The sequence below is a fragment of the Parasteatoda tepidariorum genome, chromosome 5, assembly GCF_982258835.1.
Source record: "Parasteatoda tepidariorum strain Cologne lab strain chromosome 5, Ptep-v5.0, whole genome shotgun sequence".
NCBI lineage: Eukaryota > Metazoa > Arthropoda > Arachnida > Araneae > Theridiidae > Parasteatoda > Parasteatoda tepidariorum.
Window position 1 is genome coordinate 69,961,046 of NC_141759.1, and position 27,231 is coordinate 69,988,276.

At 27.1% G+C, this 27,231-nt stretch overlaps 3 long non-coding RNA genes across 3 annotated transcripts; 2 read left to right on the forward strand and 1 right to left on the reverse strand.

Annotated features, from left to right (window-relative positions):
- LOC147809477 (uncharacterized) lies at positions 1 to 26,202 on the forward strand. Its single transcript, XR_015433774.1, has 3 exons — positions 1 to 681; positions 22,688 to 22,788; positions 25,796 to 26,202. It is a non-coding gene; the product is annotated as an uncharacterized LOC147809477 (long non-coding RNA).
- LOC147809478 (uncharacterized) lies at positions 3,070 to 10,432 on the forward strand. The gene is made up of 2 exons (XR_015433773.1): positions 3,070 to 5,717; positions 6,792 to 10,432. It is a non-coding gene; the product is annotated as an uncharacterized LOC147809478 (long non-coding RNA).
- LOC147809479 (uncharacterized) lies at positions 11,763 to 14,582 on the reverse strand. Its single transcript, XR_015433770.1, has 3 exons — positions 14,361 to 14,582; positions 13,614 to 13,660; positions 11,763 to 11,948 (listed from the first exon to the last, which is right to left on the reverse strand). It is a non-coding gene; the product is annotated as an uncharacterized LOC147809479 (long non-coding RNA).
- Positions 26,203 to 27,231: the final 1,029 nt, after the last annotated feature.

Genomic DNA, 27,231 nt, shown 5'->3' on the forward strand with positions numbered 1-27,231 from the left:
TTAAACTACTTATATCAATGTCTAATAAAATATGATTTAATTTTTTAAACCTAATTTAATAATTCTGTGTTTTTAAAATTCGAATGAATTTTAAAAACACAGAGGCCGAGATTATTCATTTGATATATCATACTCTCAACAACTGTGTGTATTTTTTTTTTCCCCTTCGCATTTTCCCTTTTCCCTAAAATTTCGCGGTTCCCATTTTTGTTTTATTTACTTTTATGACTTATAGTACGGCTCTGAGGAGAACTCCTCCAGACTAAAAGTCTGTGACTGTCTGCTGCTATGGTAACAAGCGAGAGCTCATTTCTAATGGGGGTGAGATGGAGGAAAGAAGGTGTCGATTGGTTTGCTCACGACGACCTACGCTAGGATTAAGACAAAACTATTCACCCCACACCCCTATTCGAAGTGACCTTTCCTCGTAACCCTAGTACCCGCCACGACGCAAGACGGGTGTCTGGAGAAGTTCTCCTGAAAGCCGCACTATACTTTGATTGCGCGCGCCTACTTTGATCAAAGTAAGCGCGCGCATTCACCAATAGGGAAATATTTTTAGGGAAATGTGACGTTTTGGAAGAAGTTGTTTTTGTTTACAGGGAATATGTTTATTTTAAACCCTTCTTTCAAGAAATCTGGACGTACTAAAAGGATTTGAAAACTTCTCTATATTATCGGGTAAGTGAGAATTTCAACGTTTATAATCAACTATATGTGCTTTTAAAATGATTTTATGGTTATTATTTTAAATACTTAGACTAATTTAAAACATATTGATATATATTGTACTTATATATCAACACCATCTTTGAGTAAGTAGTAGATTACTTAAAGTATTTCTGAACTCTGTAATCTCTAAAAAAAAAAAAATAACTGTGAACCTTATATTATTCTTTATATTTCAGGTCTAGTAGTTTATTTATTCGCGATCGTTTTTTGTATAAATAATTTTATATTGCAGTTGGAAAAAAAAATGTAATCTGTTTCTCAGCTGCCATTTTATGATTTATTACTGTTCCTTCCTTTAGTGATACTTTGAATTCTTGATTTTTATACAAGGCTATTTTCTCACAAAATTAAGTGTTTATAACTTTTGTTTTGGATTTGTTTATGTCAGTATTCAATCGAAGACTGGGTATTAGAGAAAAGTGTGTGTCTGGTGCAAATTTTAATGTTTATTGGAATATTTTAAAACTACTAGGGGAGAGGGGGGCACCTTTCAACAGTTTTTGCTTAAGAATTATTTTCGAAGTTTTATTGCTTTCAAAATCTAAGTTCTAATTTTTATTTACTAATTTGATATTTGAGGTAACCTCTCAATTTTTTCCAAAGGTCTAAACCAAAGACAAAATACCTAATTTTACATATTTAGTGAACCATGTATTTTGTTGAAATTTACCCCTCCTGGGGGGCAGTTTTCAACAGGTGGTGGGGCACATTTCAACAACTGAAGAGAACGTAACAAGATCATACAGTTTGGAAAATTAACTTTACTCATAAAATAATACTAATAATGAATGAACATATTGGATTGATTTAGATTTTTTTTACATTATTTGGTCTTTAATAAAATCAAAGTTTACGGAGAATGTCATGAAAAATACAGCTCGAGCTGTTACGCAGCTTAAACTTGGTTGAGGCAGTTTCATTTTAATGTCATTTCTTTCTATACTACTAATTCTGGAAAATAAAACATTGATTATCATGCTTCCTCGCTCTCCAGAAACTACTTGTCTCACCAGAACAGCTCCTAGATTGGCAACAACATTCGGAGCTGGAACAAATGTTAAAACTCCAGTTTTATCCAAGTTATATATTTGATCCACTGTAAAATTACCAGAATTAGGAGCTCTGTCATAATTGTTGATAGATTCTTGAACATTTTCTTTATTAAAAGCTATAGCTCTTGCAAAGCTGGTGTTTTCCGGTTTTCTTAAAGTAAGCTGTGGGTGACACTTCATAAAAGCTTTAACCCAGTCAATTCCAGACGTTTTATTTTTGTTCCAGCTACAAGGAATTTTGGAGTTGAAACACTTTGCGTTATCATAGGAAAGTTTTCGAACTTGTCTGTAAGTTAGACTATAATTGAGAATTGAACATGTAATTATGTATTCACAAAGCAGGGTTTCTTGCTGGACATCAAAAACTTGTTGGCTTGTGTATTTAGAACTGTAGCATTTTGTGTTAGTAGTTGTACAGTCGGCAAAAAAAAAAAGATATCACCCTGAATAACTTTTGTTCTAATGATCGGATTTTCACGATTTAAGTGTCAATCTTAATGGTTCCTGGGGGTGACCTCAAATATGCTAATTAATTAGTGCTAACTATTAATTAAGTTACGAAATCAGACACAAAAACGTACTTTCTCTGAATAAACATGCATTTTTTTTTACATATTTGGAATCCTGATCCTTAAAATAGGGGGGTAGACAAAATTTTGAAAAAAATGGGTTGTAAATTAGGTCGCAATAAGGATTTATATATCTGGCGATGGTTTAAAAATATGCCAAATTACCTCGCCATAGAAGGGGAAATAATTTATAACAACCATAAAGAAACTGAATGAATGACAAGATGGGAAAAGATAGTGCTTCTCGTTGCTAAGCAACCAAAAGAATTTTTCGCGTTGCTTTCTGGGATTTTTTTTTTTTTTTTAAATCTCCTTTAAAAAGGAAATTTAAATAAATTAATAAATTATTTTTGATTCTCCAAGATTATAGAATCTTTGACTTTTTATCTGACATTATTTATTTTTTTAAAGCTGTTTTAATGTAATTTGTAGGACAGTTTTGAATTAAAACCAATTTTCATAAGATATCATAAATTTATGAAGAGTTGTAGGGTTAAATGCTTTTGCCCCTCACTTCGAGTTTCTTAGGAAAGGAAAAAAAAGTGATCAAGCAAAGGTGGACCTGAAAAAAGATAGCTATTCTGATGCATAATCGCAAAATTTTATAGAAATCACGGTATTTATTTTCGATAAAATTGTAAAACTTAATAAAGTTTATATGGCATTTTAAAAGCATTTTCATATATATATATATATATATATATATATTTATATATCAATATTATAATAAATAAAAACAAAAAAAAACACGAAGAAAATTACGAGTTGATGTTATTTACACACTCCTTTCGTTAGTTCTTTAAAAAACATGATTAAAAGAAAATTAGGTTTATAATACCCTTAATTAAACAAGAGTAACAATTGTTACAGTTTTTACAATACTTTTTCAACTCTGACACTCTTTTCATGAGATAACTTCTTTTGCCAACGATTTTGTCCCTTTTTTTTTTGTTAATTGAAACCAGCTTACGCATTCTTGTAATTTTTACATTTTATCTTTGAAATTTCAATCTCGAAAGACATGCATGAAGTGACGCCTAGTCCAAAGAATCTAAGTTAAATAGTTGTAAGGCCGATTATTACGAAAACAATTAACTACTCTGGTTCAATGAAACAATTACAGTAAAACTTGTGTAAGTTGATCACTTCATGTGCATTGTTTTAGTAGCCAACGTAGACAAGTGGTCAACTTATAGAAGGGGTGGGACATTGTTTACTTTTTCGTATCCTACATGTTGCTATACATTAAAATTTTTTTTTACTTGACTTAAAAATTTGATTTAGCAAATGGCCAAATGAATATCTCAAGAAATGTGTTTAAACCTAAACGAACTTCAATTTGTTACACAGGAATAATTTTAATATTTAGCTAACTTTTTAAAAAAAATTATTTTGTTAGTTATGCATGTGAAGTGTTTAATAAAAATAATTTCTTAAAATATCAGAACTCGAAAACATTGAAAACTTTAACAAAACAAAATTATTTTAACACTTCAAAATTTATTCTGTTATTACTACACATATAAGCCTATTTGCTCACTATTGCAACTGGAAGAGCAACTTTTCAACTAACACACCTGTTTTCAATGAATGGTCAAAAGCTGAGTCCCTACAGTTTCCCCAGATGGTCAACTCACAAAAGGGTTTAGATTAGCTTTTTACACTATTTCACCAAACAAGTGAAATATTAACATACATTGCAAAATGACAGAAACTTTTCTGAATTTTTTTTTCTGGTCAACTTATGAGGGTTTTAGAATAGAATTTCATAATACTCCTAGACAAAATTAACTTATTTCAGTGGTTAACATACAAGATAGACAGGTGGTCAAGTTACAAAGGTTTTGCTTCTTTATTATGTAGGAAAATTTCCGTTCTTGATAATTGAGGTCAACTTATTCAGATGTAAAACTTACAAGTGTGGTCAACTTGGCAGGTTTCACTGTATAAATAAATCATTAATATTCTTGTTTTTTTATTACGAAATATTAGGAATTTGTTTACATAATTTCTTCAAAACGTGTGTTAAAACTATGATTATAAGTTATTTAAGAAGAAGAAAGTCAAATGGAGTAAAAGAACAATTTTTGAGATGATGATTCTAAAAATAGCACGTTTTTCTAATCTTTTTACAATTTTTTATTTTAGTAGTTGTTTAACAAAACAAGGCATATCAAACATTTTCCTGATATAGCAATATTTTTTTGAACTGTGCAAAACTTGAGAAATCATACAAACAACTTTTAAAGCAAATATTTTCAACTTTTTAAGACAAAAGGGTTAGCGCACAAGATTTTCTTTGAATGTTGAATTAAAATTGCATGCCCATAGTTTTTTTGTTCATTTAAAAAACAAAACAATCTGTTAAATTTTTCCCCTGTGCGCACATACGCATTTACTTTTCATTACTCGAATAAATAAGAAGCAATAAAAAAAATAAAATTAATAATTTATCTTCATTTTTCGTAAACAATAGTATTTTTAGTAAATAGTCAGCTGTTCTGCTTCGAATGATATTGTGTGTGATCAGTAGAATATTTTTAATTTCTTAACAAGATTTAATTCTCAGATAGCTGGCAATAATTCTAAGTTTTCTTTCAATAAGAACTTAGCAATAATTTAAAAAGTAATTTTATTTTAAAGAAAAACATAAATTAAAGTACTTAAACGATTGATTAATATATTATTGGACAAAAATATACATAATAGAATTTAAAAAAAATTGCATTAAAATTCAATAAAAAAGTTAGAAGAATAATTCTGCGAAACACGCACAGACAGGTAATTTACAAATTTATTCTAAGATTAAGGCGATATATAAGATGTAAAGAAGTTTTAAAAAACTCTACTCTAAACTCAGCTGCACGACAGCCCATGGAGGGCCAAGGCCTACTGTGCCCATCTCAGTTTTCTGGACCTAGGGCTCTGGGGTGCAGGAGCAGATGTTCCGTTCAGGTGGTCAGCCGAACGCGGAACCCCCAGTGTTTAGTTCCCAATCATGCTTGGTACTTATTTATCGACCCACTGAAGGGATGAAAGGCTGAGTCAGCCTTGCCCGGCCGCACGATTCCAAACCGTAATGTTCCCAATCCTTAAGACGGGGAATATGCAACTTTTTCCCTCTTTCTCGGGAATACGTGATTCTAAGCAATGACGTCAGAATAAAATAGGTTCGTGCGCATGTACCTCTTCTGGAAAAGTCGCAGTATGTTGATATACAGCTTCAAAATGTGCGAAGCTGAAATCGCCATGCCTGAAACAACTATTTATGTCATTTTCATTAAACAAAAGAAGAGAATCTGCTAATTTCCTTGGTTGAAGTATCGACACATTAATTTAATAAAGAATTCGTAAGTGATGCTAGGTAAGTCTAATTTTCTTAAGAGTACCGATGGTTCTTTTCGCGCCAAACTGTGAAGTTTTAACGCTTTTACTTTTGTTAGTTTTTCCTTTAAAAACCTTTCACAGATAGATACTAAGTGAAATTACGTTCAATATGTAAATAAACAGTTATGATAGGTATGTTGAATTATTAAAAATATATGTTCTTAGTAGTTATAGCTTTGGCTCCGTTACGAATAATTAAGTTATAGAATTTTTTATTTATATTACTTTATAAATTTTTATTGAATTTGAATTGTACTGTTATTAAGTATCCTTCCATTAACAGTCATATGCATAATTCATGTCATTGAGCATTTCTAATGCGACGTAAATAAAGTACCTATTAATTATTAATCTCTTCTTAACAAAATATCGTGCATGACTTTAGTTTTCGGCATTATTTTTTCTAATCAGTTAATAATAAAAACAATTGTATCTATTAATTTAATTTTAGTTGCATGGAGAAAATTTTTTAATAAACAATACATTTCTAGTGACAAAATATATAACATCTTATATCAGGTACATCTTAGTTTTAAAACACCTTTCAATTTCACAATGTATAGAAATAGATAATTTAATATTTGTTGTTACTATTATTTTTTGTTTTGTTGCTACAGAAGGAATTATGGTACTTATGTATTTCAGGTGCAATAAATAAGTAACAATTATAACACAAATAATTAACAGTAGTAATTATTTGTGGTGTTTAATTAAATGTGGATAATGGGAAACATAATAGAAAGATTGTGGTAATAGTGGTTTTCTGACTCCAAAGATTGATAATTAACAATATAATCCTTTTTAAAAATTGTTTCTAACAAAATATTCTTCAGTTTCCTTAGTGTCAAAAATATTTAAATTTTAATGTTATCAAATGTTATTAAAATTGTTTAAAAATCGTGATTTATCCTAAATCGGTTCCTTATAGTAAGTACCTACCTAATTAAACATAGAATTTCTAGTAAATAAAGTTTGAGTACATTTATTCGTTAAACAGATACCCCTTCCATTGAATGCTTATGGCCTCACTTTCTTTTTTTTAAATTTTCAGCTACATTTATGCAGACAGCTTTCTATTTGATGAATGAGATGATTTTTCTACTGTAAAGAGGATTCTTATCCAGAAACTAATTTTGATATCTAAATTATGGACAGTGGCTAAGCTGAACTAAATATCACATGGCATCTTCAGTGAAATCACCAGTGCAATTAAGACAATGACAAAGGCTAGTAATAGATCATCAAGCAAGGTTTTAACTGATCTTCCAAGTAACCTCCCTAGACCACCGGCTGCTACTAACTATCATTTATCATAGGTTTCATAATATTTTACAATGCTCTACATTATTTATAGACATCTTAAGTTTTTCTTTTCTTTTTGAAAAAAAGAGCTGTGATAATAGACTGTAATTTATTGTACTTAAGGATTTTCATTTCTTAATATTTTGAAATTTCTGTTACCTTTTATATTTTTCAAACAATTGATTAAAATATATATATATATAAAACCTGTATTCATGAAAATGTCTTTGATAAATTACATTTTTTTGTAAAATAATCTCCATGCTCAAAATATCTTAGTATTATGCATTAAAATTTTGTGAAATATTATATTTAATCATATTTTATAAAAAATAAAAAAATGCATTGATGTCTTAATCAATTTTGTGTTAAAATAGTGGTCACATATAGTAGTAACTTAAACTAATTTCTTTGTCTGTGAAAATCATTGACTATTTTAACAATGCTCATTCGAAATTGCTGTAAAATTTATGCAAATATTTAAAAAATTAGATGAACAGTAAAGACATATTGAATTCAGATTGAACACTTGTTGAATTCAGTTGCATACAACAACGAGCCAGTTGCCCAGCACATTGCAGGTTCAAGTGAATTTGTTTTGTATGCCTGTGCTTGATTGTATTCAGTTTTATATTATTTTAAAAACAAATGATCATGGATTTTATTCGTTTATTTGACATGCTGCGCTATTGATTTGAATTCTTTTTCTTAGTTGCTTGAAATTCATATAATTTGATATTCTACATAGCAAAATTTTTTCCTCGTTTTATCTGATACATATGTTTTTTTAAAAACAAATAGGATTAATTTGTTTTGACATGCTTTAATGCATTGAAATTCACTTAATTTGATTTTAACTGTATATAGCAAATGTTTACCTCATTTTTTTATCTTTTATAATTTTTACAAACCATCCAAATCCAAAAAATATCCATTTGATTTTTCTACTATGCCTATCAGTCAGCTTACTAAAAGGCATATAATATATTAATTATTAGTCGAAGGGGAAAAATGCTATAGGGATAAAAAAAATTTACAATTATATTTGGCAGGTCAAGTTAATTACTGCTAGTTTCTTATTTTCCTAGGTGTAGATAATTTTTTTTTTTTGGTCTGTATGCATTATTTAAGTGTTCTATGTTTGATCTGAGTATGAGACCAGAAAAAAATTCAAGTTTTCTTAATACCCTTGATTCATAAAGTTATTGTTTTAATTGTACTATTTTTAATTATTGATTTCAATTCAATAAGTTATTGATTATTATTTCTTCAAAGCTTTGAGGTTTAAGTAAAGTTATTTCACCTGTGCATATTACAAAATGTTTAAGTTTATTATATTGTTTATAAAATAAGAGATCTCAGATGTGCTTTGAAATCAGTCCCCATTGATAATAATTGCAATTACTAAAATATATAATAATTTATTAAATTGTTATTATTTACATAATTAATTGTTATAGTCGACAGTAGCATTATTTAAACTTCATTTACAAATTCAAATTTATTCTGTTTCAAGTATTGAATAAATTTGTTAATTTTTATTTTCTGTTCTTTATGAGGATATAAGATTTTTTCTTCAGTAATATTATTAAAATTGTATTTCCAAAATTCTGTTTTCATCTAGTTTTCAACATTTATTTTAACTGCATTTTATGGTTTAGAATATTTTATGAAAAAGTATATTTACATTGTTTAGCAATTAGCTTTTTTTATAATTCTAGTATTACATGCTTTATAATAGTTTCATAATCCACAGTGGGTATTGAATATTGTTTTAGTGCTTTTGAAATAAAAATTATTTAGTTAAAAAACTAGGGTGCTTTTTTTAGATTTTTTTTGCTATACCTGTCAAAGTTAATACCTGTTTTTGAAATGTAACTGAAAGCTTTCTAGCATTATGTTCCTTAATATAAGAATAAAATTAAATAATTTTTAATGGGCATTTTGGCAGCTTTTTCTTGAGGGATTATAAATATTTAGTTCACTGGAATTGTTCAATTTAAGGTTATCTTTCAAGAATTGTAGTTTTTATTCTATTTAATGAATTTGTTTTAATATATAGCTCATAATGTAAATTTCACTGTCTAAGATCGGCAAGTCCTTTTTAATAAATTTTAAACTTTGTAAGTTAGGAATTCTGCAACAATTTTTGATTAAAAATATAACTTGACTTTATTATTCAACATATTTTATTTGTGCTAATGTTTTTTTCCTCCATGACCCTATCCTTACATTTTTTGGTCCCTGGTGATCTACAAAATAACAAGTGTTAATTTTTGATTTCTGGTGGAAAAATAAAACTCAGTTTTCCACAGCGTTTTTTTTCTTCGAACTCTACAAATCTGTTTTTTTTTTTTTTTTAACAATCCATAATAGCATTCCATAATTTTTATATTCTTTTCCTCTTTTATCAATTATGCAAAAACATGAAAAGCTTTCTAAGACTTAAAAATGTAAATTGGATGCAATCAAAAAAGTTTTTTGTGTTTAATGAAAATAACTAACGTTTGTTAAAAGTAAATATTATAAATAAAAAATGTTTCGATTGAGTATAGATCTTGTATTTATCCTTTTTGAAACCTTTATTTTCATGTACTGTTGCTTTCATTGCATAAGTTTTAATTTAAGACCATCAGCACTAACAGCTTTTTTTTTTTTTAAAAAAAACTTGATATCTAAAAAAAACTGTTTAATGCCATGATTGTAGAATATCCTATTTTACTGGCTTACAACTTGCATCTTCACACGCTAAGTCACACTAGTCAAATTAATATATTTAAACCTATTGTTTTAAAAATTAACTTTAATTTTTTTGTTACACTTTTTTTAAACATAAAATTTGTTCACTTAATAACTTTGTGTTAATAGTATCATATTATGGATTCACAAACTTTTGTTTCTTTCCAACTTAAATTTTAATTTAAAAAACCGTAATGTTCTATAGCCATTTCCTTTCTGATGAGATAATTAAATACATAAATTAATTTCAATCCTAACCAAAAAAATCTTAATAAATACTACAAATTCTTCTAATTACAAGGAAATATTAAATATTTTTAAATCAATCTTTCGGTTATTTTCTGCTGATATTTGGGTAGCTCTCTGCTATGAAGTTTAAATGGTAGACTATTAGTTTTCCCCCCCAGATATATGAATGAGTTATTTGTTCAAAATATATTTTGAAGATTATATTTCAGCTTAGTATAAGTTTGAAGTATTATTTGAAATAAATTTTTCATTAATAATTCAACATTATGAAATATCATTCCCTCGCTCGCAACTCTTACCAGTTACAAATGCAAAAAATTTTAATGCTTTGTCGTTCAACCTTTACCGTTTAATATTAATACCTGTAATGCTGTTACTATGGATAAAATTGGTCAAAGTTTCTGGTCTTTAAATAGGTTTCATATTGAGCAAGAAATTTGAAACTCATATTTTATATTCCCTCACTCATAATGAATGATTCAAAATATTTCAAACCTAAGTAACTATTATTTGTATAACTGCAAAACCAACTCAAAAACTAATATCAGTAAATTGGGACAAGTTTTTTAGTGCATAAAAATGAAAAAGCAAATTGGAAGTTTTAAAATATCCTATAGTGAGATACATATTTTAATTTATTTATGGGGAAAAAAAACTTCAGAAGCAACTAATGCTATTCAACACTTAATGCAAGGTTACTCTTTCGACGTCGATTACTTTATACAGATAATTTTTTAAAACGCACTGTTTTTTATTTCCCATCATGGTAATAGTTTAAGAAAATATTTTAATGTACTCACAGGAATAAACTTCATAAGCAAAAAATGTTTATTTCCACATTCCCTAACTGAATGACATTCTTGAGACGCCTTTAAAAACATAAGAATCAATTACAAGTTAAAAAAGATATTCATAAGCAATTTTATTTTAAATTACTAAACCTAATTAAACTACTAATTACTTCCTAAAACAATAATTTTCACACTTAAGAAATCTCTGACATAAATCTTTATCGATGTTATCTTATCACTATTTGAAAATAGCGTATATGTACTGAGATTTACTAGTTCAATCACAAATCTTCAGTGTTAATAGTGTAAGATTGTTAATTTTGCGCAACCAAACCTATCATTTTTATTTATTGTAATACTGCTGTATTATCTCATGTGTATAATTAAGAGAAAAAGTTTTTTAACTAAATTACTCCAGACTAGGTTAAGCTGTAATATCCATATGCCTACATTAATATACATATGAAAATTAAACCTTTCCATTTTGAATATCAAACCTAAACAATTTGTTTATTTCTGTTCATGTACTTATTAAATGAGGGAGCATTAAAGTTCCCATTCTTGCAGTCCTTGAGCTGAAATATTTAAGAAATTATTTTACTTTTTTAATCATTTATTTTATTAATGTTTTTTATTTTATTGTTTATTTTAACATGTGTTAATTTATTTTTTATAAGTTTATTTCAATGTTACCTCAATTCATTAATTAAATATTTGAGAAATGTCTCAAGATTCTATTTCATTTCTTATATGCTTATTTGAATGTTTACTAAATTCAGTTTAACTTAAAAAACTATTGAGAAAGAAAAAAAGGTTGCAAGAAAAAAAAATCAGATTTTTTACACATATTTATGAATACAAATGTAATTGTTAGTTGCAGCAATTGGTAAAATACCATAAATAAATGTAGGGTTTATTTAAGAATTAAAATAAAATGAGAAATCAATTAAATAAATTTTTATTTCTAAAAGCATTTGCAAAACATTTTTAGCACAAAATGGTATAAAATACAGATATAAAAACCCTCTATAATATAAACCTAGAACAAAATAACTTTGTATCTGCTGTATAATAGAAGAAAGTTCCAAAGAAAATCTCAGACTCTACACAACACTTTTTCCAAGAATCTGAAACAAAAATCGTGCACTAACTTAAATTACAGTAAATTTTAAAAATAAAATCACTTTGAAAACATCATAGCAACTGAATTTTTGATGAAAATTTTTCTACAAATTATGTATTAGATAAAACTATAGTTGGGGTTACGACAAAACCTTAAGTCAGAAGGTTAGCTTAATATCTAGGCTTTTTCAATAATAAAAAGTAAATTAAATCAACAGAAAACTTGCCCAGGAATAAAAAAAGTTTTTCAGAAATATTCTAAATATATATATATGTATATACAAAGGAATTAATATAAGGAACGATTTAGAGATAGATATTTCAGATTTTAGTCTTCCATTTATGTGCATTATAAAATTACGGAAATGAAGCTTCAGAAAATGTAAAGCCTGTTTTAAATTATAGATAAACGCACAAATAAAGGGAATTCCTAAAAGCATGTCAAATCATTACTTGGAATGTAAAAGCACATATTAAACATTCACAGCACAAGATAATTCTACTATATTTTACAATAAATTAATTCGACTTTAATTAAAAAAAATCCTTTATTCCTTTCATAAAAAATCCTTTAATTAAAAAAAAACAACAACATCAGTTTGTATCTTAATTATACTTTTTGCATTTGATTATATGAAAAAAACTTTTAACACACATTTCCTAAGTACAGATTACATAATTTAATGATTTTATTGGGTATACATAATTGTTTATTAGAATTAATAAATTAAAAGTAGACAAATAAATTATTCCAATAATGAACAAACAATTACAATGTGCATGCACATTTCATTAATATATGTTAATACATATAATATTATCTTCCATCTTCACTACAAAATCATCTTTACTAGTTTATTTGTATCATAATCTGTTAACAAAATTTAGAGTACTGAAATATTTTTTACTTATACATTCTTACGGGAATATGTACAGTTTCTGATTTATATTTATTAGAGAAAAAGTAAATTTTAAAGCACAACTTAATTTCATAATTTAAAAAGAAAAAAAATATTTGAAACTTAATTTTAATGTATAAAATTTGCAAACTTCTCCCTGTAGGTTTAAGCTATATCTCCTTGATAAACTCTGGATAGTATTGAAATCAACAGATATAGAACCGTCCGAAAAATCAGAGGTCTAAATACCGAAATATCAGATATCTGAAAATACTTATTGGTCGCCAAGACCATGGAACCAAGTTATAAGCTACAATATAACAACCAAGATATAAGCTACAACAATACACCTAGGTGAAAAAAATAAATATCTAGGTCATAATAATAACAATACATCCAGTAGTATACTGAAATCATTAACAATAACACAAAAAATTAAAATGATAACATTATGACTAAAACAATGATAAGTATCTTAAAAGGGGAAAAATATCATTCGGTACCAAAGATATTGACAGATGTTAAAATAACATAAATTATTAAGGTTGGAAAGCTTAGAAATTTATGATTAAATATTATATTATATATCATAAAAAAATTTTACTTTAAAGAAATCATTAGGCGTGTTAATTTAAACTAAATGAAAACTATCTAAGTAAAAAAAATATCTGAATGACAAATTTTTAATAATAAATTCTGATATTTTATAACTTGAGGGATAAGCAATAATCATTTTAAATATTAATGAAGAAAAACTTATAATTTAATTACCTCTTATGACTAAAACCAACCATTGCTCCCTCCATCTCCACCTGCATCTGAAAGGTAAACAAAACAAAAAAAAAAGGATTTAATGCTTATTATTGCACGCTAAATAATAATAATGCTCTTTTAAATATATATATTTTATTATAATAAACATTCTATTCTGATTATTAATAATAAAACAGTCTTCTGTTTAAATAACATAGTTCTGAACCAAAACAACTGGTTTTATCAGTTGCTGAAGTAATTTTTTTGTTTTTATAACAAAACTCCCATATATATCAAAATTAATGACATGAACAAAATTTATAAGAGCAATTTAAATTTTAATATATATAATTATTCATGTAGCCTACATTAGTGCTATATCTACAGTAACTTCTCTTCCTGTTAGTAGTTTTATCTCTTTTTCTAAAGCATATAAATTTAACAATTTGCACATGGATGTGCACAACAAAATTAAGCTATCTAAAAATTTACATATTGCAATTTAAAACTTTACGTTTTGGGGACATAACAGAAAAACGTAACAGCACAGCATTATTCAAACCTTTGAATACTGCATTACAGACACGTGTAACATTTAAGCAATGAATGCAGGGAAAAACTAATGGCACACACACTATAGCGATATATATGGGGTATTAGATAAACAGTCAAAGCAAAACAATTAATTAAAACAGAAGATATATATTAGAAATTTATTAGTTGTAATCACAAACAAAAGTTTAATGAAAATGATAAATTACTTACTTCACTGCATTATTAATTCACAGTTTCACGTTCTCCGGTTTCAACGGAAAATAATAATGGTTGTAAAGCTTTGCAGATTCCCGCCACAGCACAGCGTCACAAGACAGTACATGGCATGTTGCGCACGCACAATTTTATTCTGACGTCATTGCGTAGAATCACGTATTCCCGAGAAAGAGGGAAAAAGTTGCATATTCCCCGTCTTAAGGATTGGGAACATTACGGTTTGGAATCGTGCTGCCCGGCCCGAGGAACGACAGGGCGAAGCGCTACCGCTCAGCCACCGGGCGAAGTTTTAAGATGATTAAAAATGTTGACTACGCATTCGTATTAATAATTATAAAATATATATTCAAGAAATTGATAAATATATTATTCCAAATCTATGCATACGTATGTATATTATTGAAATTGTATCAGTTACTGAAAAAGAAAATCAAAAATTAAAAAATAATCACATTAAGTAAGCACAATCTGGTGCATAATCATATTCTATCAGAAGCACGCCTTTATAAAACTAGACATTCGTTGAATAAAGTGTTTTTTATTCAAAATGCTTTATTTATAATTTCTTTACTAAATTACAAATAAATTATTAAATGACTAAAAAGAAACATCGTATTTTATAGTTTGAAGGAAATAAAAATAAAAGGATTAGCAAACGATTATTAGCGAAAAAAATATGAATGAAATTTTACACTACGCGCGAGAAGTCAAGTTCCTCGCAAGTTTATCACATTTTAATATTAATCGCCCCATTTAATCATTTTTTTATTGTCGCCAAATTATTTTTTCAAAAATAATTAATTTTAATTTTTTTCAGCTTCTAATAAATAAAAACAGTTGAAACTTTAGATTTTTGTATTGAAAAATATGTAGATTATTATGGTATAAAAAAATTCATACCTTATAATTCAAAATTTTTTCATCCTCAATTTAATTAAATAATAAAAAATAATTAATAATTACTAAAAATTATTTTTTTCATGAAATTATCTTTGGGTAAATGAGTTTTATGAGTGGGCGCAATTTTCTTCAAATTGCTTCATTAGTTTTGAAAATATGACTAAAAACGTAAAAAGTGAAATTAACATTAACGGGTACGAACTTTGGATCGCTCTCCTGACCAAACTATGGGGACCATATTTCCCAGATTGCGGCTACCCCCTATATTTTGAAGCTTAGAAATCCAAATATGTAAAAAAAAATACATGTTTATTCAGAGAAAGTACGTTTTTGTGTCTGATTTCGTAACTTAATTAATAGTTAGCACTAATTAATTAGCATATTTGAGGTCACCCCCGGGAACCATTAAGATCGACGCTTAGATCGTGAAAATCCGATCATTAGAACAAAAGTTATTCAGGGTGATATCTTTTTTTTTTGCGGACTGTACATTGTTTGGTTTCACCAACCAAACAATTATTTGACTTTCTTTTTTTTAATTTATAAAATAAAGCTGAAAAGTCTATTCCAAATAAGTCTGCTGCTGCTCTTAAACATGCACCATTTCTGACAGCTTCCATTGCTTTTTCAATGTTTTCTTCACTAACTTCTGGTTTAGAGTGCTTTTTTTTTTTTTTACATGTTCGCAACATTTTGATAAATTGTAAGAAGGTAAAATAACAGAATTGAGAATTTTATTAAATATAATGTAACACCCTAAACTTTTCAATTTTCTTAAAATTAAATTATTTTCATGCTAAATTAAATTTTCTTGAATATTTTTATAAAATTTTAAAATAATTATTTTATTGATGCTTTCAATGAATTCTTTGTAAATAAATTCTATTTTCAACACATGTTTTTCAAAATATTTAGAATAATGCCTTACAGAAAAAGTTGAGTATTTTAAATATAACAACCGTAATTAATGGGCTTTTTGCAAACTAATGACTTCTGCAAGATTACTTAACAAAAAAATAATAAGCCTGGGACACCTTTTAACACTGTTGAAATCTGCCCCCGGTACAGACATTTTGGTTAAAGTATTATCAACCACTTTAGAAAAAGACTTTTTACTAATAAATAATACAGTTGGAAGCAGAATTAAATAAACCAGCAGATGAATAAATATCACTTACTTTATTAAAAGATTACTGGTAGATAAACAGTTTTAAAATCAAAATTGTCTTTTTACTTTTGGAATGTTAAAACATGTTCCACGGAGTAACACAACAGTGGTAAAAAAAAAGTGCTTAAAACTAAATGTCAACAGTTATGCATAGTTAAAGCTTATTGTCTGGCATATTGGCGAATCATTTAAGCAATATTAGAAGGTAGAAATTCTAGTTGTTGAAAGGTGCCCCATGTTGAAATGTACAGTCAGCAAAAAAAAAAAAAGATATCACCCTGAATAACTTTTGTTATAATGATCGGATTTTCACGATCTAAGTGTCAATCTTAATGGTTCCCGGGGGTGACCTCAAATATGCTAATTAATTAATGCTAACTATTAATTAAGTTACGAAATCTGACACAAAAACGTACTTTCTCTGAATAAACATGTATTTTTTTTTACATATTTGGATTTCTAACCTTCAAATTATAGGGGGTAGCCGCAATCTGGGAAATGTGGTCCCCATAGTTTGGTCAGGAGAGCGATCCAAAGTTCGTACCCCTTAATGTTAATTTCGCTTTTTGCGTTTTCAGTCATATTTTCAAAACTAATGAAGCAATTCAAAAAAAATTGCACCCACTCATAAAACTCATTTACCCAAAGATAATTTCATGAAAAAAATAATTTTTAATAATTATTAATTATTTTTTATTATTTAATTAAATTGAGGATGAAAAAATTTTGAATTATAAGGTATGAATTTTTTTATACCATAATAATCTACATATTTTTCAATAGAAAAATCTAAAGTTTCAACTGTTTTTATTTATTAGAAGCTGAGAAAAATTAAAATTAATTATTTTTAAAAAAATAATTTGGCGACAATAAAAAAATGATTAAATGGGGCGATTAATATTAAAATGTGATAAACTTGCGAGGAACTTGACTTCGCGCGCGTAGTGCAAAATTTCATTCATATTTTTTTCGCTAATAATCGTTTGCTAATCTTTTTATTTTTATTTCTTTCAAACTATAAAATACGATGTTTCTTTTTAGTCATTTAATAATGTATTTGTAATTTAGTAAAGAAATTATGAATAAAACATTTTGAACAAAAAACAATTTATTCAACGAATGTCTAGTTTTATAAAGGCGTGCTTCTGATAGAATATGATTATGCACCAGATTGTGCTTACTTAATGAGATTATTTTTTAATTTTTGATTTTCTTTTTCAATAACTGATACAATTTCAATAATATACACACGTATGCATAGATTTGGAATAATATATTTATCAATTTCTTGAATATATATTTTATAATTATTAATACGAATGCGTAGTCAACATTTTTAATCATCTTAAAACTTCCCCCGGTGGCTGAGCGGTAGCGCTTCGCCCTGTCGTTCCTCGGGCCGGGCAAGGCTGACTCAGCCTTTCATCCCTTCAGTGGGTCGATAAATAAGTACCAAGCATGATTGGGAACTAAACACTGGGGGTTCCGCGTTCGGCTGACCACCTGACCGGAACATCTGCTCCTGCACCCCAGAGCCCTAGGTCCAGAAAACTGAGATGGGCATAGTAGACCTTGGCCCTCCATGGGCTGTCGTGCAGCTGAGTTTAGAGTAGAGTTTTTTAAAACTTCTTTACATCTTATATATCGCCTTAATCTTAAAATAAATTTGTAAATTACCTATCTATGCGTGTTTCGCAGAATTATATTTCTAACTTTTTTATTGAATTTTAATGCAATTTTTTTTTAAAATTCTATTATGTATATTTTTTTCCAATAATATACTAATCAATTGTTTAAGTACTTTAATTTATGTTTTTCTTTAAAATAAAATTACTTTTTAAATTATTGCTAAGTTCTTATTGAAAGAAAACTTAAAATTATTGCCAGCTATCTGAGAATTAAATCTTGTTAAGAAATTAAAAATATTCTACTGATCACACTCAATATCATTCGAAGCAGAACAGCTGACTATTTACTAAAAATACTATTGTTTACGAAAAATGAAGATAAATTATTGATTTTATTTTTTTTATTACTTCTTATTTATTCGAGTAATGAAAAGTAAATGCGTATGTGCGCACAGGGGAAAAATTTAACAGATTGTTTTGTTTTTTAAATGAACAAAAAACTATGGGCATGCAATTTTAATTCAACATTCAAAGTTAATCTTGTGCGCTAACCCTTTTAAGTTACCCTTTTGTCTTAAAAAGTTGAAAATATTTTCTTTAAAAGTTGTTTGTATAATTTCTCAACTTTTGCACAGTTCAAAAAAATATTGCTATATCAGGAAAATGTTCGATATGCCTTGTTTTGTTAAACAACTACTAAAATAAAAAATTGCAAAAAGATTTGAAAAATGTGCTATTTTTAGAATCATCATCTCAAAAATTGTTCTTTTACTCCATTTGACTTTTTTCTTCTTAAATAACTTATAATCATAGTTTTAACACACGTTTTGAAGAAATTATGTATACAAATTTCTCCTAATATTTCGTAATAAAAAAACAAGAATATTAATGATTTATTTATACAGTGAAACCTGCCAAGTTGACCACACTTGTAAGTTTTACACCTGAATAAGTTGACCTCAATTATCAAGAACGGAAATTTTCCTACATAATAAAGAAGCAAAACCTTTGTAACTTGACCACCTGTCTATCTTGTATGTTGACCACTGAAATAAGTTAATTTTGTCCAGGAGTATTATGAAATTCTACTCTAAAACCCTCATAAATTGACCAGAAAAAAAAAATTAAGAAACTTTTCTGTCATTTCGCAATGTATGTTAATATTGCACTTGTTTGGTGAAATAGTGTAAAAAGCTAATCTAAACCTTTTTGTGAGTTGACCATCTGGGGAAACTGTAGGGAGTCAGCTTTTGACCATTTCTTTCATTCATTCATTGAAAACAGGTGTGTTAGTTGAAAAGTTGCTCTTCCAGTTGCAATAGTGAGCAAATAGGCTTGTATGCGTAGTAATAACAAAATAAATTTTAAAGTGTTAAAATAATTTTGTTTTGTTAAAGTTTTCAATGTTTTCGTGTTCTGATATTTTAAGAAATTATTTTTATTAAACACTTCACATGCATAACTAACAAAATAATTTTTTTTAAAAGTTAGTTAAATATTAAAATTATTTCTGTGTAACAAATTGAAGTTCGTTTAGGTTTAAACACATTTCTTGAGATATTCATTTGGCCATTTGCTAAATCAAATTTTTAAGTCAAGTAAAAAAAAAATTTTAATGTATAGCAACATGTAGGAAACGAAAAAGTAAACAATGTCCCACCCCTTCTATAAGTTGACCACTTGTCTACGTTGGCCACTAAAACAATGCACATGAAGTGGTCAACTTACCCAAGTTTTACTGTAATTGTTTCATTGAACCAGAGTAGTTAATTGTTTTCGTAATAATCGGCCTTACAACTATTTAACTTAGATTCTTTGGACTAGGCGTCACTTCATGCATGTCTTTCGAGATTGAAATTTCAAAGATAAAATGTAAAAATTACAAGAATGCGTAAGCTGGTTTCAACTAACAAAAAAAAAGGGACAAAATCGTTGGCAAAAGAAGTTATCTCATGAAAAGAGTGTCAGAGTTGAAAAATTATTGTAAAAACTGTAACAATTGTTACTCTTGTTTAATTAAGGGTATTATAAACCTAATTTTCGTTTAATCATGTTTTTTAAAGAACTAACGAAAGGAGTGTGTAAATAACATCAACTCTTTTTACTGCGAACTAAGTTTACTTAATATCATTTGCAAATATTAAGAAGTACAAATTCTTGACTTGCTCCTTAAAATAAAGTTTTATTTTAATCGTAGTTGAAGAAGTACGGATATAGTTAAGGGAGGTATGCGACATTCGGAAAAAAAAAAGTCGTGTGATAGAGATAGTTTTAAACAGAACGAATTAGTTCTTTTAATTGAAATGCTGACAATATCATTACAGCATTTTGGTTAACAAGTGCCTTGAAAAAAGGTTCTGAACTTAAGATATGGATTTTAATATATTTTCCTATTTACATACCTCCTTGATCTCCGCACCGTTTTAATATTCTGTAAAGCATAAAATGAAATAATGTTGAATAAAAAAATAGATTTCAAATGAAATATTTTATTTTCCTTAATACAGGGTATCTGTTACATTTTAGATTTTCAAATTCATAACTTTTCATGTCTAATTCCAAGAATTTTCATGATTTAACGAAGTTACTATTTTCTCCGATAAAAACAGAATAATAAATTCAAAAAGCATTATAATCACATTATATAAAATAGGTATAACCAGAACACTGCAGTAAGAACGCACTTTAATACAAAACCCCTCTATTTAAGCTTTTAGCTCAATTTCCGCTTTTGGTTTCATATTTTGTAATGTGGCAATCTTTTTCGAAAATATTTTAAATAATTCTTTAAAAATTTCACGTTCATGTAATAAGTTCATTTGAATTCGCAGCTCGCTTTATAGATTTCGTTTCATGTTTTATTCTGTTTCTTCTTTATACTTAATTTTCTGATTTCGATTGATATTTTTACTTATTGTGTTCCATTATGTTTGTAATTTTTTTGTAAAATTTTTTTGAGTGCTTCTCAAACTATTGCATTGATATATTTTACTTTGGCTATATTGATACAATAATAGAAAGTACTATTTTTTTGCTGATATAATCGTGTAAGCTGATGAAAAGATTATATCTTTTATTTTCCGGATATTTTTAGAATTTTTTTTCCGGTTTCTTGCTGTTTTATTTTTTATTATTATTTTTCTTCCCCCCTTTTTTATTGTTCCGTAATTTTTCCCAAGTTTTTTCTACATTTTGAACTTATTTACTTATTTTATGAGTTCTATTTACTTGCAGCTTATGCGCAATAAATAAAACTTATTATTTTTCGTAATTTTCTTCGTGTTTTTTTTGTTTTTATTTATTATGATATATATATATATATATATATATATATATATATATCAAAATGCTTTTAAAATGCCTTATAACATTTATTAAGTTTTACAATTTTATCGAAAATAAATACCGTGATTTCTATAAAATTTTGCGATTATGCATCAGAATAGCTATCTTTTTTCAGGTCCACCTTTGCTTGATCACTTTTTTTTCCTTTCCTAAGAAACTCGAAGTGCGGGGCAAAAGCATCATAAATTTATGATAACTTATGAAAATTTGGTTTTAATTCAAAACTGTCATACAAATTACATTAAAACAGCTTTACAAAAATAAATAATGTCAGATAAAAATTCAAAGATTCTATAATCTTGGAGAATCAAAAATCATTTATTAATTTATTTAAATTTCCTTTTTAAAGGAGATTTAAAAAAAAAAAAAAAAAGCCCAGAAAGCAACATGAAAAATTCTTTTGGTTGCTTAGCAACGAGAAGCACTAACTTTTCCCATCTTGTCATTCATTCAGTTTCTTTATGGTTGTTATAAATTATTTCCCCTTCTATGGCGAGGTAATTTGGCATATTTTTAAACCATCGCCAGATATATAAATCCCTATTGCGACCTAATTTACAACCCATTTTTTTCGAAATTTTGTCTACCCCCCCTATTTTAAGGGTCAGGATTCCAAATATGTAAAAAAAAATACATGTTTATTCAGAGAAAGTACGTTTTTGTGTCTAATTTCGTAACTTAATTAATAGTTAGCACTAATTAATTAGCATATTTGAGGTCACCCCCGGGAACCATTAAGATTGACACTTAGATCGTGAAAATCCGATCATTAGAACAAAAGTTATTCAGGGTGATATCTTTTTTTTTTTGCGGACTGTACCCCCCTCTCCCCTATGTATCTAATAAGAAATCGTAGTTTTCTTGTTCTACAATGAAGACTTTCTTATTTCTCTTTGTTTAAATACCATCTCAGTACTTGTTTATCACAAATATGATTACAAGAAAAGCAATTATTAATTTAAAAACTATGTTATCTTGATGAAACGTTGTGAAATATCGGTAATTTCTTAAAAAATTGGAGTGCTGTTTCTCAACCTAATCCAATTAATGGAAAATAAGTTCGTGATTTTTCAATTCTCAGTTTTCTGGTGAAATTAACGCTAGCTTTATTTGTATATGTTCTTTACTTGATTAAGTAGTTTGAATTTTTTTTTCCAATTAGGTGTGAATAAGATCATTCTATATTGTCAATAAGTAATTTGAACAAAAATAAAATTTATTGAAATAAGTTACTTAAAACCAACTTATATTATTATATTATATGTGAAATTTATTTCCAGGTATAATTTATTCTTGTCTATTGAAGTCCCCTTAGCCATCACAATCCAGTTATGACAATTATTATTGATCTGGTTCAGATATATTTTGACATGTTTAGAAGGTAAGTTTAATAATAAGTGTAATGATCTATATAACATAAAATTCTATTCAAAGCCCCAAGTTGCACTATTTGTATTATAAAGATCTTCTATTGTTTGCTTTTTTATTATGATCTATCTCATGAAAAAATTGTTTGCTGAATATAGTGAATTTTTTTTTTAAAAGTAGTAGATCACAAAAAAAAAGTTTTGATAAAAAGAACTTTATACCATCTTAGATTGTCTTTTTGTCAAATTTGTAGTGGCTTTTTTGATAATTAGAAAAGCATATTTATATCCATTTAACTTTTATACACGGTCTTTTATTGAGTTAATCTTTTAGTGGCCCATACTAAAGATTGTAAAATAGAACTTTAATGAAATGCATAAAAGTCTTTTTAAAAAAGAAAAGGATAGTAAGGAGAATTTTTTCTGTGGTATGATTGTTGTTCCATAACTGGTAGCAAGGAAGTGGTTGCTGGGTAATTCTCTATAAATATGTTAAAATAATGTAAATTAATAATTCACTTTTTTTTTCTATGAAAAAAATTAACAAGTTATTTGTTGAATATGTATTTTAAAAAGGTCTTGATTGCTGCATTTCCTAAGTTTGAAATATTACTTGAAATTAATATTTTTAACAAATTTTTAAGTTATAAATCTTATTCTCTAGCAATCCTCAGCACCTATAAATACAGAAAATATTATTTCTCTCTCAAGTACTCTTGGTCAAGTTATATATTTTAAAATTAACATCTGTAGTGTTGTTTCTAAGTATTAAGTTTCATTTTTTGGTATTTAAATGGTTTTTGTTATTTAGCAAAAAAGCTTAAAACTTATAATTCATATCAATCCCTCATTCATAGTGATTAAGAATATTTCAGGATGATTGCATTATTATTTAGGTAGATATTATTGTATGTGTAATAAGAATATGTTCTGACAAAACTTCATGCATATTTTCTTACTTATTTCCTTTTTGTGAGAGGATGGCATCTTTTGTAATTTATGAAGTTTGTTTATTTTCTAAAGATGTATTAATGAGTGATATAATTTCCTCCTATAGAATAGTTTAAAAATATGTGTTGTTGCTTAATAGACATAAACTTCAAAAGAAAATGTTAATCATTCCTTTAAAAATTTCCTATAAAAATCCTTAAAAAATTTTCTTCCCTGGTAGATTCTCCTGTGTCTCATAACAAAAACCTAGAAACTTTTGACACAATTTTTTTCTTGCTCTTATTACCTGAAAACAGCTTTGATTTCAATGTATTGCACTTCTTGTTCCTAACACAAATCATCTTGATAAAATGTTAAAGCTTATTTGAGAGCAGAAATGGAAACTGATCATCTGTGGTTTTAAAACTCCATAAATGGGCCTTGTATAATTTGGGTTAACTGTCTTCTATTACTACTAGTTTATTGTCTTATAAAAACAATTATGTACCTTTTTTATAAGTTTCACAGTGATTTGAAAGATAAAGCCATAAAATTTCTCTAAGAGTTTTGCAGATTTAGAATTTCATCAAATTCCATTTAAATTAGTTCCTTAGATTAGATTGTTTCATTTACTTAAATAAGTTTAGTTACCTATTCTTAGACTGTTTTCCATTTTAAAATTTGCACCAATTAATTATTTCTGCCATATGGCGGATTGATTGCTTCATTTTAGCATTATTATATAGTTTACTTGCGTTTTATTAAGATAATTATGAAATATTTAATTTTTATCAAAAATCAATTTATAAAAATATACATGAATTTAGAGTTCCAATTACCACAGTCTAAATGCCAAAAAAATTTTAAACCATTATTAAACTTAACTTGAAACTTTTTATGCTAGTTTAATTTATGATTTTTATCTTGTATGCTACTTGTTATTTACATATAAAGCAGTGCATTCATTGCTGTTAGATGCCAAGTATCTGGAGAGCCTTATAGCCTGTATGTATGCATGCTAATGATTTCAGGTCACTTAATATAAACACAAAGTAATGTTTTTGCTCAGGATTAAAAGCTTTTTTTATAGGGTTTTCATGTTATAAGTTAAATTAGTTGTGTGTACCCATATTTACTGACACTATGGGAAACAAATTTTGACAATTATAAAAATGAACTAAATCCTGCATTAAAGCTTATATGTGATTTTAAGAAAAATATTAGTTAATGATACCTTAAAAATTATTGAGTGATAAAAGAAATAAAATATATGGCTCAAATATTAAATAAAATATACAGTAGGCTCAAACAGTAGGAGTTAAACTTCATGTATTTAAAAAAAATTATGTTCAGTCCTCTCAACTGTGAGATTTCAAATTAAAAATTTGGTTTAGATATGGCCTTAGCATTCATTCCCATATGCAATCCAATAAGGCAACCTACACTCATGATATTCTTAATTAATTCTGTTTTTCCTGAAATTCTATTGTAATGTATAGACCTCTTTCTATCTGATTAAATTTTATGGTTTCAGCAAAAAAGTATTTTATAGCATTTAAATAAAGTAATTCTCATTCAGGAACTTTTTAAACTGCTATAACTCTTCTAAATAATTTAAGCAGTTCTAATAATTTTGTAAATATACAACATTCATAAATGGTGAAATCTATTTATAATGCTCTGAACAATGAAAATTTTAAATCTACAGAAAAGTGCTGATATTTGTAAAACAAAATTTTAAAAGAAAAATAAATTTGAGTGGAGTTCAGTTGTAGTAGAATATGTGCTATTAAATAATCGAGCTGTGTGCAAATGTGCTACTAAAACTGAAAAAGACATTTACCAAATGTAATTTTCATGAAGTATGGCATTCATATTTTCAAACTCTTTACACTATATTTAGTTAAAAATTTTGTTATTTAGTAACTATCACACAATGTTTTATTTTGATTATACAGTTTTTTCTGCGATTAGGGCATACATTTAAATGTTAATATAAACAAAAATAAGATTTAAATTTTAAATGCACTTTGTATATATATATATATATATATCTTTTTTTAATTCAATTTCTGCTTTCATTTTTCTTAGGTTGAAAAGTTAAAGCATATTTAAGTTGTCTCGTGATGAGTAAAAAATGCTTACGTTGAGAACGGAGTTTGTAAGTGGCACTGCATGTAGCCACTAAAGTTATGACATCATTATTGTTCTTGATCACCTAATAAAATGACAGGAGCGTCAACGGCTCGCGATCTTGTTATCGTTTTTCCTTTAATAAACGTTTTTTGTGAAATGAACTTGAATTATATTTCAACTAACAACGCAACCACATGTGGTAGAGCCAGCTGATAGATTTATGAAGTTATTTTAGTGTTGTTCGCAACAGCTTATTTTTAACTATAGAAAATTTGTTTACAGGTTTTTTTTTATTACAATGAAAATTTTTATTATTTTATTAATGTATCAAATGACAATAAAAAGAAACAAGTAATAAAACATCTCCAGATTTGATTTGTTTTGTGTGACCTTCATTCATGTTTGCGTTAAACGTATAAATGTATAATTTTTTTTCTCTTAATAAATTACTACTAAATAACTTTTAACTCCTATTTTTTTTTTTTTTAAAAAATAGTCTTCAAGCCATTGCCATTTGTTTTATGTACAGTAGGTTAACATGAAGAAAGATTGATAATTAAAAATTTGAATAATCAATATGTGAGAAAGTGTCCTTCAACCAAGTGTATATATAATACAAAACTTCAGTTTAATGAATATATCTCTTTGGGAGCTCCAAAATAGCCTTAAATGTTTTACATGAATTGCCAAAAACTTATTGAGTAAGTGTTATTTGTGTTTTTGCTTCACAAATGCTTAAGATAAACTCTTAAAGTAATAAATATTAATAGGTTATAATAAAAATGTCCTTGGCATTGCAAGAACTTTGTTTTATTGTGCCCAAATCCATTTTTCCCCTAAGCAGACTAATGCTTTCCTGCTCCAATAAGAACTGCATTATGTGTTACAGTTGAATTTTTTTTGTAAGAATTCATACCATTTTATTTGTTGCATGATTTCTATATTATTTTTTACTTAATTTTGGTTTATCACATTTTCACTTCTCATTGCAAAATGCCTGAAACTCAATCTGAAATATTAAAAAAATCTGTCTTACTTCGAAATAATGATCTAAGTACACAGAACATGTGAAGCAATAATGACAATTACTACAATTGAATGTACATTAAAATGTTTCTTAAATTATAAGTTTTTGATAATTCAAATTTTTAAAAATTCGAGGTAGGCTCGGTTTCGTCCACCCCAATCTATTGAGACACTATTGTATATATATTTATTAGCATTGTCAGATAAAATGTGATGGGGAGACCATCTTACTCTTCCGTTTTATGTATAGATGTCTTTATTTATATATATACATAACACAATGAAGAGAGAGAAAAAAGATTTATAAGAAGAGAAATTTACAAATAAAATTAAGAATTAATAAGTTTCATTAACTGTCATAAGCT